The sequence below is a fragment of the Anabrus simplex genome, chromosome 5 (assembly GCF_040414725.1).
Source record: "Anabrus simplex isolate iqAnaSimp1 chromosome 5, ASM4041472v1, whole genome shotgun sequence".
In the NCBI taxonomy this organism is placed as follows: domain Eukaryota; kingdom Metazoa; phylum Arthropoda; class Insecta; order Orthoptera; family Tettigoniidae; genus Anabrus; species Anabrus simplex.
The window spans coordinates 71,250,592-71,261,490 of NC_090269.1; positions in this window are offsets into that span (position 1 = coordinate 71,250,592).

Below are 10,899 nucleotides of genomic sequence, written 5' to 3' on the forward strand. Positions count from 1 at the left end.
TTTTGTTTACCTGTAAACTAGTTTTAAGCAGGAATGAAACGATAACTTATAAACACATGTTTTGCAAGTGTAATTCGCCATCACGTGGCGGTGATCCCAATTACGTATTCAGGCATCATAGGAGAAAATTAACATAGGATCCCTCTCCAACCGCTTTATCTTGTCGTCGTCAACTTCTTGTCAATACGCCGTGCCGTAGCGAAGTCATAAAGCCACGACGAAGAGAGATTACACAGAGTTGGTTGGCTCAGAAAGGAGTCGAGAAATTCCTCGTGATGGCTTCTGGCTTGCGACACGACAAATTGTTCCCAGTTTTCCTAATGTATGAGCTCGCGTGACTCGAACGGTGGAGAGACTACCTAATGCATAAAATAGACTTCAAGTCTGACCTCGACGAGTACTGCAGACTTGACTGCTCGTAAATAAATGAGAAATATCCTCAATATTCTGATTTGCGTCCATCTCTTGCTGCCTTCTTTCCTTTCATTTCCACTCCTAAGATTCTCTGAGAATGTTTTCTGGCAGAAACGTTGGTCAGAATATTTACGGTACGAATAAGATGGCAGCTGGAAGTGTGATAATGGGAAACAGAACGAGTTTATCGGCTAACCTAAACACTAACCGTGAAGGAGCGAGATAAAGTCTGAACTTACGAAGACCGAAAATTTCGACGACAATTTCCCACGTTTCTCTAGGATTGGTGGAATACCCATCTTGGTCTTGTTTTGTGTTTTAACAAGCGAATGGCCGCGTGGCTTATGGCACGTAGCTGTCAGCTTCCATTCGGGAGATAGTGGGTTTGAATCCCATTGCCGACAGCCCTGAAGATTATTTTCGTGGTTTCCCATTTTCACACCAGGAAAACGTTGGGGCTAAACCTTAATTGAAGTCATGGCCTCTACCTTCCCGGTCCTAGCCCTTTCCTATCCTATAGTCGTTGTAAGACCTATGTGTATCAGGGCGATGTAAAGCAAATTATAAAAAAATGTTTAATTATACTGTTTATTAGTGAATCAATCAATCAATCAATCAATCAATCAATCAATCAATCAATCAATCAATCAATCAATCAATCAATAAATAAATAAATAAATAAATAAATCAGTCAACCACTAATCTGCATTTAGGGTTGTCACCCATGTGGCAGGTTCCATATCAGCATTTTACCCAAGTACTTTCAAAAATGATTTCAATTAAATGGAAAATTAATTGAACATCTCCCTTGGTTAATTATTCCAACCTCTTATTCATCTTTCTATACGTGAATATTTATCTCAATTTACCTCTTGAATTACAACTTTATCTCCATATTATGATGGTGCCTACTTCTAAATACATCCAAGCTTATTCGTCTAACAATATCATTCCACGCCATCTCTCCACTGACAGCTTTTAACATACCGGTCAGTTGAGCAGCTCGTCTTCTTTCTCCTAAGTCTTCGTAGCCCAAACTCTGCAGAATTTTGACGGAAATGGCCCAGAACTAAACGTGCTACCAGTCCGGCCCCGCGGTGTAGGGGGCAACGCGTCCGCCTGTCACCCGGCGGCCCCGGGTTCGATCCCGGCCGGGTCAGGGTTTTTAATTGTAATGATTAATATCCCTGTCCTGGGGACTGGGTGTTTGTGACGTCCTTAATCTTCCTTTCCCCACACACAACATTCGACACTCCGCCATTCCAATTACACGCAGGTTCATACAATATGGTGCCAGTAGGGGCAAAAGATCCACATGGGTCGACGCCCCGAAAAAATAGCATTTTTTTAAATACTTTGCAGTTCTCGAATCAAGTAGTTCTGGTGAGGGCCTCATACATTGGAACCATATTCTAACTGGGGTATTATCAGTGACTTACAATATGTGTCCTCTCCTTTACATGCTTACTATAACTCCTAGATATCCTCATAATCACATGAAGATCTGTAACCCTATTTACAACTTCAGTAGTATTATATCCCAATAACATAAATTTCTTACTTTTTAAATTATTTTTTTTACATCACAACGACACAGAGAGGTATTATGGCGACGATAGGATAGGAAATACCTAGAAGTGGGAAGGAATCGGCCACGGTCTTAATTAAGGTACAGCCCCAGCACCAATAAAAATGTTTCGTTATATTAACAATTATAGGAACTTTCAGCAGTCCCCATGAATTACTTTCACTCACTGAACACAGTAATTAAAATTTATGGGACTTTTCGTCTTTGTGAAACAACTTGGTTTTTCCCCCTTTCTACCATCTTAAGGTTCTTTTAGCTAAATTTTTTTTTTTTTTTGCTATTTGTTTTACGTCGCACCGACACAGATATGTCTTATGGCGACGATGGGATAGGAAAGGCCTAGGAATTGGAAGGAAGCGGCCGTGGCCTTAATTAAGGTACAGCCCCGGCATTTGCCTGGTGTGAAAATGGGAAACCACGGAAAACCATCTTCAGGGCTGCCGACAGTGGGTCTCGAACCCACTATCTCCCGATTACTGGATACTAGCCGCACTTAAGCGATTGCAGCTATCGAGTTCGGTTTTAGCTACAAAGAGTGGTAGTAAATTTTTCAGCAGTTTCTATGGAAATGAAAGAACGATGTGAGATATCAAGCAAAAATGATGCTACTGATTTTCATTACCAATTCTACAGATATGAAGAGTATTCGAAATTCCTAGAATTATGCGATAAAATTAAACTATCTGATTAACAACAAAATCTGAATCTGGAACTGAGAATTAATAGTACAAAGAAGGGCTTCTCTTACTAACTCTGGTTGTCGCTGATGTTTCATACCAGGCAGCTACGTCGCACAAACAGATAAGTCTTCTGGCGACAATAGGATAGGCCTAGGAGTGGGAAGGAAGGGGCTGTGGCCTTAATTAAGGTACAGCCTGGTTGAAACTGGGAAAACACGGAAAACCATCTTCAGGGCTGCCGACAGTGGGGCTCGAACCCACTATCTCCCGGATGCAAGCTCACAGCTGCGCACTCCTAACCGCACGGCCAACTCGTTCGGTTGGCTCGAGAAGAATACCGGTAAATTAAATTTCCAAGACTTTCCAATAATATTGCTATTTTTTCTGAGTTCACACAAGATCTGGAGTGTGTGTTCCATGTATCATTCACATGGACTTGAAAGAAGATTACAAACTAAAAATTAATAAATCCAAAGGAAAAGTGATAAGAGTGCAGCCTAATAAATTCAGGTGATGCACGAAATATCAGATCAAGAAATGAAGTCTTAAAGGTAAGAAGTGAGCAGAATAGTAGAACATAAAGTACAAATTTCAGACTAAGACAAGCAAGCAAGCAAGCAAGCCCTTCCTTAAGAAAATGAATGTATTCACTTAAGGCGACACTCCGGAGATGAAAATCGAGATTTTAGTCATTTTGGTGAAAGTTTGTTTATGACTGAAATTGTTTCTTTTTTGTTGTCACGAAGTTATTCCGCTTAATTCAAACAATTTTTCACTGTAACAATGCTTTATTTTCCACTTCACTTGTAATTTTACATTTAAATCCCATTTTCTACCATAATATTCTGCCAAATGAAACATTATTTGTATGGTATATGTATCACAGCTATATTATGAAACCTGCGTATGGAATTTTGATTGCAGAATTTTTTCAAGTAGTAGGGATTTTCAGGTCCAAAATTTTAGAACGTAGAAATTGCACAAACCTCATTACGATATATCTCCTTGTATAACTTATGTACAGAAAAACGAATACGTGGTGCTTTTAAAATAAGTATTATCTACCTAATTACGAATTTACACATTATCATTTTAATTAAATTTCATGGAAAAATGCAATTAAAAACATTTGGAAAAATATTAATTGTATATAAAGGAAATGTTTGAGATATCGCTACTTTTATGCAGGTGACATTTCCACAATTTTTCGTGAAAATCCATGTATTAGGTAAAACTATATTTTTATCTCCGGAGTGTCGCCTTAACAGTTCTGTGTGTTCTATGTGTATAATTAGTACGGAAAGAAGTAGAATATATTGAAATGTGGTGCAACAGAAGAATGCTGAAAGTGAGATGGAAGGGAGCAACATACAAGCATCTTCTTCATTTCTAGCCTATTTCAATCCACTGCTGGATATCGGCCTCTGCCATGTGCTTCCATCGTCCTCGGTCTTGAGCCACTTGGAACCAGCGTTTTCCAGCCAACAGCTTTATGTCATCGAGCCATCTCTTCTGGGGTCTTCCAATGCCTCTCTTCTGTTCCCATGGTCTCCAGTGAACAATCCTAGAGGTCCACCTGTTGTAGTCTTGTCGAGCTACGTGTCCTACCCATTGCCATTTTAGTCTTGCTACTCTCTCTAGGATGTCTGTTACATTAGTTTTTCTCTTGATGTCCTCTGAACGGATCTTATCCCTAAGGCTGATCCCTAGCATCCGTCGCTCCATGGCTCGTTGCGTTCGCTGAATCTTGCGAGCACTTTCCTTCGTCAGAGTCATCGTTTCCAGACCGTAAGTAGCAACTGGCAGCACGCACGTATTATAAACCTTGGTCCTCAGGTTAATTGGAACATCCTTGTTGGTGAGGATGAATCTTAGTTTTCGGAATGCTGTGCAACTCATACCTATTCTGCGAGGAATTTCTGCACGTTGGTTGTCTTTTCCAAGTTTTATCTTGTATCTAAGATAGATGTACTCATCGACAGCTTCTATATATTGCTTTCCCATTTTAAGTGGTCGACTGTCTGGGCTTAGTATTTTCGTTTTATTAATGTTCATTTCCAAACAAATCTTAGCAGAAGCAGTTTTTAATTCTTGGATAATGCTTTCTAGCTCATCTAGATTTTCACTTATGAGCACAATGTCATCGGCAAAACGCAGCTGGTACAAATATAACCCGTTGATTTTTATTCCTTTATTATCCCAATGAAGGGTTTTGAATACATCTTCCAAGGCAAGGGTAAACGTCCACGGAATCACCGCAGCTAAAGAAGAGATGTTTAATTGTGAGCTTTGGAGAGATTGTGTTTCCTTGTCGAACTCCTTTGCCAACTGGGATTTTATTGGTGATGAGGTCTTCGTCCACTCTGACTACCACTGTTGCTTGATCATAAATGTTTTCCAGGAGCTTTATATACCTTGAGTTTATCATGGCATTTTGAAGTGCCTTCATGATTGCCCGAATCTCCACTGAGTCAAAAGCTTTTCTATAATCAATGAAGGCCAGATGAATCTTGATGTTGTACTCAGTGGTTTTCTCAAGAAGAAGACGAATAGTCTGAATGTGTTCAACAGTTGAGAAACCTTTACGAAATCCCACTTGCTAGGCAGGTTGATAAAAATCCAGTTCTCTTGTGAGGCGGTTGGTTACAATTTTAGTCAGGAGCTTGTAAAGGTGTGATAACAAACTCACAGGACGATAGTTACCTAATTTTCCTTATCACCTTTCTTGAAGAGAAGTATCACTTCAGCATTTTTCCAATTTTCTGGTATTCTTCCAGAGTTAATACACTTGTTGAGGAGTATTCTCACGGCTTCTAGCAGATCTCTTCCACCTAATTTCAGCATTTCATTCGTTATTTTATCCTACCCAGGGGATTTTTTTATTCCTTAGTTGTTTAAGTGCATTTTCAATCTCAGCAGTGGTTACTTCCGGTGTTAATTCATGTGTATAATTCTGGGCTAGTTGTTCATCACTGGGTGGTTTATTAAACAAACATACGTGGCCTTAATTGAGGTACAACCTGTTGTGAAAATGAGAAACCACGGAAAACCATCTTCAGGGCTGCCGACGATGAGATTAGAACCCACCTTCACCCGAATGCAAGTTCACAGCTACGCGACCCTAACAGCGAGGCCAACTCATTCGATCTTTATATCCTTACTACAACTCCTAAATACTAATTCGATATTTATATCCTTACTGCAACTCCTAAATACCCTAATAAACAAATGAAGTGATCTATAACCTTTATTTACAACCGCCGAGCATTGACACTCAAAGTATGGCTGGTACGTCTGAGTGTTATGAAAAGTACTACTCAAAGGGTCAATCGTGCTGCAATATCACTTTCTGGCCTAGCAAGGAAAGAAATGGCAAAAGAACTCACTCCTCATAATCGATTAGTACGCCTCATTTTGGCGGCACCATCGTTTTTGTGGTTTACCTCTAACCGTATAACATTTGGTGGCGCTATTTGAGGATCCAACCAGACTTCATGCCGATGACAAACAAACAAACAAACAAACTATATCGCTGGAATTCAATACCGGAACCGGATGGCTAGAAAACTGTACCAATTCTCCGCCGCTTAATCAGCGTTAAAACAGAGGAGAGATTTCACCAGTTTCCAATTCAATGAACGTTCTCAGTAAGGCATAAAGGTATATTCGTTCCTAAACCACAATATTTAGCTGACCTCTGACTCAGACGGTACAGTGGAAGGTTCGATCCCGGCTCACTCCGATCCTATTTTAAGGTTCTCAAACATACCAGCTTCATGCAAGTGGATTGACTGACACGTAACAGAAGTTTCGGTACACTGGTCCTTAAAAAATACCCATTAAATTAGTGTGGTTAGTTGGACTAAATAACATTGTTATTAAATCTCTTTGGTACATGTGTTTTTATTTTCACTGTTTTCAGATATCGCTGTTAGATAGGCAATTCTAGGTTGTTAATACACTTGTTACTATGCTAAGCCAAGCAGACTGTTTTGGACCAGATTAAACACGTCCATATTCATAAAACTTAATTCTAATGCTTCTTCAATTTAATTTTAGTTCGAGATTATTTGCTGAAGGATGTTATTTCGCCCTGTTTATTTAGCCGGAGAGACTGTTGGTCCACTCGTATAACGGCAGTGGAATCGCGGAATACAGACTAAATCCCACTGGGCAATATTATTGTAGAGATTTTAATCACCTTCTTGTTATATGTTACTGTATCTAGTATAATTCTGTTTGCGTTAATCTAGGATATTATTCGGGAGAGAAGCTCATATCCATCGCTGATGAGATACAGTGCTTAAGGTATCCTACGTCGTCTACAGCAGTTTGTTTCTTCAACCAAACTCTCCCACAAGGGAAGCCCACAGCTATGGGGGTCACCTGTCTACCCCATAGTCCTGTTTTTTGATACATGGTCGGGGATGGGGTGAGATGAATTTTTTGGGATGATTTTTGGCCGGATGTCTTTGCGGACGCCAGTTTCATTTAGGAAGCCAATGAAAATAAAATGGTCAATGAAATTGGGTAAGGAGAAGAAAGGAATCGGTTGTTGCCTACAAATAGAACTCTTCCGGAATTTTCCCGGAATTGAAAATGGAAAACCACAGAAAACCATTCTCAGCATAGCCGACGGTAAGGCCCGTTGGAGAGCTTGGCTCCATAGCTATAACGCATTAACATGCGCTGCCCCTCCACTCAGTGTATGGATATAATCTATTTCGCTCAGGGTTAGAAAGTCAACGTAAGTCAAAAACAAACATATGTGTTCGGGGGTTTGGGCCATTGGCCATTTAAATACAACAGTCTTCATAGTTCTTGAAGGTTTGCTTGTGAGTATTTGTAGCCCTTTCTTTCTTTCTTTCTTTCTTTCTTTATTTATTTATTTCTTATTGAATTTACCCTCCAGGGTTGGCTTTCCCTCGGATTCAGCGAGGGATCCTATATCTACCACCTGAAGGGCAATGTCCTGAAGCGTGAAACTTTGGATCGGGGGATATAACTGGACAGGAGGACCAGTATCTCGCCCAGGCGGCCTTATTTCCTATGCTGAATAGGGGCTCGTGGTTTTGATTAGATTGGAAGCGATAGACAAAGAAGAGGGAAGAAAGTAGCCGTGGCTTTAAGTTAGGTATCATCCCAGCATTTGCCTGGAGGACAAGTGGGGTATTAAGGGAAAGCACTTCGAGGATGGCTGAGGTGGGAATCGATACCCTGTACTCATTTGACCTCCCGAGGCTGAATGGACCACGTTTACTATCAAGCAAGTTTGTAGGTTAATTCGTCATTTCATCCCCACCCCTTGCTACTTTCTACGCTGTTTTGGATAATAATAGAAGAACAGAAACGTTATCATTAAATTCACGCATTCTGCACTAAACCCTTCCGCTTCCTCACTCCCTGCAGTTTTGGAGTCACTGCCTTACGCGCAGATAGTCAGCGTAGATAATTGTTTCTTTTGACTGTACTTTTTTCTGCTAGTCGTTTTACGTTACACCAGCACATTGAAGGATTTCCGCGACGCAAAGATGGGAAAGGGCTAGGATTGGTAAGGAAGCGGATGTGGTCTTAATTAAGGTACAAGCTCTGGCATTTGCCTGGTGTGAAAACAGGAACCCACGGAAAACCACCTTCAAGGCTGCGGACAGTGGGGTTCGAAGCCACTACCTTCCGAATGTAAGCTCACAGCCGTCCTGCCGTAAACGCACGGCCAACTGGCTCGTTGTTAGGTGTTCCATACGAGCCTACATATATAGTGGTTCTAGGCTCAAAGCTGAAGTTTCCTTTGCAGTACGCGCAGATGAAAAAATAGAAATGAGGCACTGGCGAGTCTCGAAACCAGCACACCCACGACGAGATCACGGACACAGACCACTAGGCAAACTGCACTACAGATACTCACAGAAAAATAGCCAAGAAGTATGCCATATATTACATTTAAGTGGTCATTCACTCGTTAAGTAAGGGCCAAACGCTCAAACCCTCGTAAAATATATGGTTATTTTTTAAATAGATCAACCTCCCGAAGTTTTAATGAAATCGGTCTTCCCATACTCATGGATCCCATTTTCCGGTTTAGTCTTCGGCTTCAATAATATGAAAGTGACTGATGAATGATCGACGCCAATAAGCCAATAACGCCATTATTCAAACACAACCGAAAAGAAGGAACATGTCGTCACAGAGATTTCTAACTATTTAACACTCGGAGGTTCATCCACACTTCGTATATTAAAGAGGGTTCTTATATGCTCTTGGAACGAGTTTTTTTGCTAGGGGCTTTACGTCGCACCGACACAGATAGGTCTTATGGCCACGATGGGATAGGAAAGGCCTAGGAGTTGGAAGGAAGCGGCCGTGGCCTTAATTAAGGTACAGCCCCAGCATTTTCCTGGTGTGAAAATGGGAAACCACGGAAAACCATCTTCAGGGATGCCGATAGTGGGATTCGAACCTACTATCTCCCGGATGCAAGCTCACAGCCGCGCGCCTCTACGCGCACGGCCAACTCGCCCGGTAGAACGAGTTTTAATGGTAATATTTCCTGTGAAATGTATCACTTTCTTAACATAAGGAAGAAGTCTTTTTAATCTTTTTTCTGATACCTGGAGTCATTCCTTTTCAGTTTCGACTCAGTTCATTCATAACTGTTGGGTTTTCTACTCTTCCGAAACTAATTTTGAATAAACACATGTATAAACTATTAGAAAGACAAAACGTAGTGTAACCATTATACGGCTCAGATCAAATTGATAGTGGGGTTTTTAACGAAGACCGTAAGCATCAGTGTCTAAGATCTCGCCTATAGACTGATGGCGGGATACATGATGAAGTGCGAAGTAGGATAAAGGCAGCATGAATGAGATGTAGGGAAGTCACTTTGCGACAGAAGGATGCCACTGCATCTTAAGTCCAAAATATACTGCATGTTATTACGTTCTCTTGGTTTGTACGGTGTTGAATGTCGACCAGCTGACAAATATACAGAGCGACAACTTCACAGCATGGAAATGCGTATGTTCCGTTGGTCTATGGATATCACATTTCTGCATCATGTCAAAAATGACACCGTCAGCCAGCAAATGGGCATTGTACCCATTACTGAGAAGGCACAGGGAAAACGTCTCCAATGGTATTGTCATGCCCTGCGTGCTGCACCTGGAACAGTTACCAATTCCACCCAAAGCTTTGAAATTAATGGGCAACGACCACGCGGACGACCAAAGCAGCGGTAGCATGACTCTGTAAATGCTGATATGAAGACTCTGAAATGACGAAACAAGATTAAAACAGCGGATCCTGCAAAAGTGAAAAAATGCTAGGAAGAACAACAACAAGAAGAAATATAGTTATAGAAAGAATATAGTCAGATTCTATCATATCACACTCAAATATATTTAGAAATGTATAGAAATGTATGTTTATTTCTACTTAGATTCTGAAAACTAGAATTTTGGAACTTACCGTAATGGAGTCCTCACCGCTCTCCACTCTAGCATTCTATTCGTTTTTAAGTATATTTGAGCGTGATTTGACAGAATCTCATTCCATTTTAATTAAGTTGTTACTTTTTCAGGTTTTATTCTGTTACCATATGTATTATTTTCCGGAAAGTTTATTAATTTACTTATAAAAAATTAGTTTCGGCAGACTGAAGAAGCTAACAGTTGAAAAAAATTGAGCTACGCAAGAATTTTCAGCAAAATGTGTATTTAATAAGTATATATTACAGAGTAAAACAAGAAATAAAAGGAATACAATGTTTTGCGCTAATTCGTCCTTCCAAAAGCCTTAAGATTCTATGTCAGTTAAGTGTTTAAGAGACTTTTTACTGGGCGAGCTGGCTGTGCGGTTAGGGGCGCGCGGCTGTGATCTTGCATCCGGGAGATAGTGGGTTCGAATCCCACTGTCGGCAGCCCTGAAGGTAGTTTTCCGTGGTTTTCCATTTTCACACCAAGAAAATGCTGGGGCTGTACCTTAATTAAGGCCAAGGCCGCTTCCTTTCAACTTCTAGGCCTTTCCTATCTCATCGTCGCCACAAGACCTATCTGCGTCGGTGTGACATAAAGCCACTAGCAGACAAGGGACTCTCTATTCTGTCTCGGAGAGCTTGAGACTCACAACGTAAATACTTTTGTGAAAAACAATCGCTTCCTCTCCCTCCACTGGACCACACGAAATTAAACTACAATTTACAAAATTACTTTGATAAAA